Source organism: Rhipicephalus microplus, unplaced genomic scaffold, assembly GCF_043290135.1.
Source record: "Rhipicephalus microplus isolate Deutch F79 unplaced genomic scaffold, USDA_Rmic scaffold_181, whole genome shotgun sequence".
Taxonomy (NCBI): domain Eukaryota; kingdom Metazoa; phylum Arthropoda; class Arachnida; order Ixodida; family Ixodidae; genus Rhipicephalus; species Rhipicephalus microplus.
Genome location: NW_027464752.1, coordinates 259,023 through 265,000, shown reverse-complemented (window position 1 = coordinate 265,000; position 5,978 = coordinate 259,023). Strand labels below are relative to the sequence as shown.

At 58.6% G+C, this 5,978-nt stretch overlaps 2 non-coding genes and 1 pseudogene across 2 annotated transcripts; all 3 read right to left on the bottom strand.

Moving 5' to 3' along the window:
* LOC142791647 (large subunit ribosomal RNA) overlaps positions 1–171 on the bottom strand; it is a 4,499-nt pseudogene extending 4,328 nt beyond the window's left edge.
* Positions 172–1,325: 1,154 nt separating this feature from the next.
* On the bottom strand, positions 1,326–1,478 carry LOC142791656 (5.8S ribosomal RNA). The gene has a single exon (XR_012890354.1). It is a non-coding gene; the product is annotated as a 5.8S ribosomal RNA (ribosomal RNA).
* Positions 1,479–3,197: 1,719 nt separating this feature from the next.
* LOC142791672 (small subunit ribosomal RNA) lies at positions 3,198–5,012 on the bottom strand. The gene has a single exon (XR_012890369.1). It is a non-coding gene; the product is annotated as a small subunit ribosomal RNA (ribosomal RNA).
* Positions 5,013–5,978: the final 966 nt, after the last annotated feature.

Here is a 5,978-nt window from a genome sequence, read left to right as displayed (position 1 = left end):
AACGTCGCCTCCCATACACCACATTTCCCGACCGCCTGCAAGGACGGGGGATTCGGTGCTGGGCTCGGTCCCGTTTCGCTCGCAGCTACTCGGGGAATCCCTGTTGGTTTCTTTTCCTCCGCTTAGTGATATGCTTAAATTCAGCGGGTTGTCTCGCCTGATCTGAGGTCGACAGCGGATACATTCGCTTCCATCAACTTCCTGCACGACCGCGTGCGCTCGCCCTACCAAGTGCGCCCGCAACCCTGTACAGGGCCACTTCTTCACAAGGCTGGCAATCGGCTTCCCCGCTGCACGCGTGCGGCGCACAACCGGTGTGACGTGGAAGTGACGGGACACGTTCGTAAACCCATCGCGAACCGAGTACGACGCCCTACCAAGTGCGCCCGCAACCCTGTACAGGGTCACATCTTCACAAGGCTGGCAAGCGGCATTCCGCTGCGCGCGTGCGTCGTCCGAGCAGTTGCGTGATAAACGACCGTGTCGAAAGCCCAAACACCGCCGAGGCCAGTCGCCGCCGCCGCAAGGGCAGCCACGCAGCCTGGCGAGAGGCATCGTCTCGTGTAGCGTCGCCCCCGCCCCAACTGGAGTGGCCCAGTTTTTTGAACGGGACGGGAACTGCGAAGCACTTAGACCGACGGCGGACTACGACGAGAACGCCTTAAGCTTCGCCAACGTTTCGCCAACTCGTGCGGGAGACTTTTTCCGCTTCGCGGCAAGTCGTCGCGCCGTGCTCTCCGCATCAACCGCGTACGCAGCGAACCGCAAACGTCGGGCGCAGCCTCCTCACCTCCCTGCGCTTTGCGCGCGAACGTTCCCTGTTCGCGCGGCAAAGCCTGGAGGAGGCACGGCCCCGCAGCGTGTTCGAGCGCCCGGTCTACGGGACACCCTGCTTACTTCGAGGGCAACAAGCGCAACGCAAGGCTGCGATCTCGCGCACTTTGCGCACGGCTGGAGAAGCTTTGCTGGCCGGCTTTCGCTCCTCGTGTTTACCGTGCGTTAAAGTTGCGCGTCCGTGGCTCTCGCAGCTCTTGCGCGCCCGGTCGCAGAGAGGAGTACGCAACCTCGACCGCACTTTCCCTGCAGGCTTCCTTCCGACTCGAAGTCCTGCGGCGGTCTCAACGAGGTGCCACATCCTCAATGCAGTCGGTCGCCCCCGTTTCGGTTGGGCTCTGGCACGACGGTCGCCACCGTCTCGCCCTTGAGTGGCCGCTGTTGGCGCTCGCTGTGAGGTGTTCAGCGTGCTGTCCGTGTTGCCGACGCGGTCAAAACGAGTCGACGGCTCACGTTCCCTTGTGCGCCGAAGGCTCTCTTGATATGTGATCCGACCCTCAGACAGACGAAGCCAAGGGAAGACCCAAGGCCGCAATGTGCGTTCAAAGAATCAGTGCTCAGTGTGTCCTGCAATTCACACCAAGTCTCGCAGCTGGCTGCGTTCTTCATCGACCCGAGAACCGAGTGATCCACCGCTTAGAGTCGTGAAAAAGTGTTTGTTCAATTCCGTACAGTCAAAACCAAACGTTTCTGGCACTCGGCCAAACAGTGGCCAAGAAGGGCGCTTTTCAGCGCACGCTTGGACTCCAAAACTCTGCCGCGCCTTTTTCGGCTGCCGCAAATCGAGCAAACGGTGTGTTTCGGACGGCGTTTCGCTTCCGCTACTTGCGAGTGCTTTCGTGGTCCACCCCTCTATAAATACTCGGGAGGCGTCGAAGCCGGTTCTCCAAGCCGGACCCGTAGGTATCGTTGTGTGCTCGCTCTCATTGGCCCGCCTAACCAGAAAATGCCTGCGGTACACCCATTTGGATAAGAGTGCACGCAGATGCGGGCCTCGACGGCTACACATTTCCTCGGGCGGCCGCCTCCCGGCCTCCGTGGAGCGCGGGATGCACGGTCCCATCGACAAGCCTCTCCCGTTTTTACCGTGGCGTCGCGGTTCACCACGGCGGGCGGGTCGGTCTCCTCCGCATAAAAAGGGGGACCCCCGCTTTTTGTTCCACGAAATCGCACAAGCTTTTTTCGCATCCACGGTTTGCCACCGCACACCAAAATGCCGATCCGGCTGCCTACTTTAGCCAACAGGTGGAGCCAGGCGCGCCGTACTTGCGCGGCACTTCCCACGTCCACCGAAGTCGGTGCCAAGGACCACTTTCGGCGCCGGAGCCGCGTACGAGCCTACTCGAGGCGGAAGAACGAAGCCAGCAAGGGCCTGGCCGCAAGTGCGTTCAATTGTCGGGACGTCCAAGTCCCTCGTTCTTCCGTGCTTCCTCTTTCGGCAAGTCGTTGCGGCACCTTCCCAAAGCGCGCAGACCCGCTAATCGCGACGAGCGCGACGTGGCCGTGCCGCCTTTCCCTCGGCAGCAAGCAAAACGCCTGGCAACGTCGACGCTCCCCTAACCGCGATCTCGCACCGTGTTTCGTGTGGCGAATTCAAAAGCCGGCCGGCGCTGCTGCAACCATTACGGTCGGTACGCATACGCCGCGGAGGGCGGGACGGTCATCGGAGCGTGCGGTTCCTCCATCGAGTACTGCGCACCTCGGCCGTCGCATCGCCGTGCCATGACCGGCCGCGCGTCAACGCGAACCGGTGCCAGCGAGATCCCTCGCCTGCAAGAACCGACCGGCAGCCTCCGTCACCCGAGGACGCGGAGGCGCTTGCCGCGGACGGCGGGACGGTATGCACTGGTGCACAGCGGACCCGTCACATCGCCAGTTCCTTGACCGACCGCCGACGCTTGTGCCGTTCCTCTCGTACTTGGCAGTCGCCGCGCGATTGTCGGGTCTCGTTCTTGCACGCTCGAACGGTCGGGAGGGCACTCGGCTGGCGTTTCGGGAACGCGCAGCCTCGCCTTCTACCGACGTAACCACGACTCGCCGTTCGCGCTCCGCCGCTCCTGTTTACAGTACTAGGCGGTCCCGCAGCGGTCGGGTCGCGCATTTCGAGCGCTTCGAGCCACGGTGCAGTGGCGGGTCGAAAGCCGACCTATGAGTGCGTTGCGCCGTTTGTACCCGCGTCCGCCACCTGGCCGACCGTCCAAGGTCGCGGTGTTGGCGTCCGCTGGGCGCAACAATTTGTCACGGGGTGCCGCTCCACATTCAGGCAGCCCCGTGGGGAAAAGCCGACCCCGCGTCCAAACGGGGTCAGCGGCAGAAAGTGTCGGGCGCAGACGCAGCTGAGGCGCTCACCCTTCACAATCCGTTAATGATCCTTCCGCAGGTTCACCTACGGAAACCTTGTTACGACTTTTACTTCCTCTAAATGATCAAGTTTGGTCATCTTTCCAACAGACCGGCGCAACCGAAAGGCCGCGCCGGACATCGGTCCGAAGACCTCACTAAATCATTCAATCGGTAGTAGCGACGGGCGGTGTGTACAAAGGGCAGGGACGTAATCAACGCGAGCTTATGACTCGCGCTTACTGGGAATTCCTCGTTCAAGGGGAACAATTGCAAGCCCCTATCCCAATCACGAAAGAAGTTCCACGGGTTACCCAGTCTTTTCAGACAGGGATAAAGACACGCTGCTTCCTTCAGTGTAGCGCGCGTGCGGCCCCGGACATCTAAGGGCATCACAGACCTGTTATTGCTCTGTTTCGTGCGGCTAGGAGCCGCTTGTCCCTCTAAGAAGGTTGTAAGGTGCTGGGAACCCCGCACCTATTTAATAGGCTAGAGTCTCGTTCGTTATCGGAATTAACCAGACAAATCGCTCCACCAACTAAGAACGGCCATGCACCACCATCCACCGAATCAAGAAAGAGCTCTCAATCTGTCAATCCTCCCAGTGTCCGGGCCGGGTAAGTTTTCCCGTGTTGAGTCAAATTAAGCCGCAGGCTCCACTCCTGGTGGTGCCCTTCCGTCAATTCCTTTAAGTTTCAGCTTTGCAACCATACTTCCCCCGGAACCCAAATACTTTGGTTTCCCGGAAGCTGCCCGCCGAGTCATTTGAGTAACTCAGGCGGATCGCTGGTTGGCATCGTTTATGGTCAGAACTAGGGCGGTATCTGATCGCCTTCGAACCTCTGACTTTCGTTCTTGATCAATGAAAACATTCTTGGCAAATGCTTTCGCAGTAGTTCGTCTTGCGACGGTCCAAGAATTTCACCTCTAGCGCCGCAATACGAATGCCCCCGTCCGTCCCTCTTAATCATTACCTCGTATTCCAAAAACCAACAGAACAGAAACGAGGTCTTGTTCTATTATTCCATGCAAGTTTATTCAGGCGACTCGCCTGCGTTGAGCACTCTAATTTTTTCAAAGTAAAAGCACCGGCCATCTCGAGGCACACAATGAAGTGCACCAAGAAAGAACCGGCATGATGTTCAGTCCGAGCCGTCGCATCGGGTAGATGCACTACTCGTCTGGAACTGAGATCCAACTACGAGCTTTTTAACCGCAGCAGCTTTAGTATACGCTATTGGAGCTGGAATTACCGCGGCTGCTGGCACCAGACTTGCCCTCCAATTGATCCTCGTTAAAGGATTTAGAGTGTACTCATTTCAATTACGGGGCCTCAAAAGAGTCCCGTATTGTTATTTTTCGTCACTACCTCCCCGTGCCGGGAGTGGGTAATTTGCGCGCCTGCTGCCTTCCTTGGATGTGGTAGCCGTTTCTCAGGCTCCCTCTCCGGAATCGAACCCTGATTCTCCGTTACCCGTAACAACCATGGTAAGCAAGTAACCTACCATCGAAAGTTGATAAGGCAGACACTTGAAAGAAACGTCGCCGGCTCGTGGCCATGCGATCAGCACAAAGTTATCCAGAGTCACCACACAATACGGGCCGAAACCCGATCGATCTTGGTCTAATAAAAGCACCCGTTACCCAAAGGGCTCCAGGCTCACTGCATGTATTAGCTCTAGAATTGCCACAGTTATCCAAGTAGGAAGAAACGATCTAAGGAACCATAACTGATTTAATGAGCCATTCGCGGTTTCGCCTTATTTCGGCATGTACTTAGACATGCATGGCTTAATCTTTGAGACAAGCATATGATTACTGGCAGGATCAACCAGGTAATCGTTCGACTGCGCGTCCGTCCTCGCCCTCGGCGGGCCGGACGCAGTCTGTGTGCGGCGGAGGCCACCTTCAGGCGCCCCAACACGCTTATTTTGCACTCCGAGATGACGGCGTTCGAGCTCGCTACGGCACAACCTTCCCGAAAGACGAGTGGGAGCCGTGCGGCAAGAAGCACGTTCATGCTCGCTCTTTTTCGTTGCATCGACTCGGTCGCGCCGTGCGGGTTGCCCAAGCCCGCTGCACTGTCGGTGGACCGGCCGGAACTAGCAACGGAGCCGAGACTGCAAAGCCGCCAGACGACGGGTCACGCCCGCGTCTTCGGCGCTTTCGCATCTGAATCGCCCGAGGACGACACGGAACACACCTCGATATCGTGGTACAACGGCACCGTCCGACAACCAGCCCCTAACGCATCAAGCGGATGAGGCTGCAGACGACTGCCGTGGATTCCCCTGGAGCAGACCCGAGGACACGCTTGACGAGGCCGAAGCCCGCCGCATATCAGACACCCGGTCGCTTTCGCGTACGCCGCTCACGAGAACCCCCACATAATAGCAGCGATAAGTACCCAGACCTCCTTGGGCCCTAATACGAGCGTACTCGAGAAAATTTCACCGCGGGTGTGCCCCGAAACGTGTGGCATGTTGAGCGTGCCACAAGTCTACGTCGCTCTCAAACCCGCCGAGGTCGTAGAATTTGCGACCCTACTCACGAAATTCCCACCGAGGATACGGCCGCAAACGTACCGCACCTTGGGTAGGCCACGAGTTTGTGCAACACTACGCTGACGGCACAGCACCGAGGTCGTGCGCGCACGCACGGGAAAATTCCGCCGCGGTTTCTGCCGAAAACGTGAGGCACCACGACTCTCCGCAAGTTCGCGTCGACTGCGAAAGACCGAAGTCGTGAACGACGTGTCCGCTACTCGCCGCCGACACGCTGGACACCAAACGTACAACGACTCG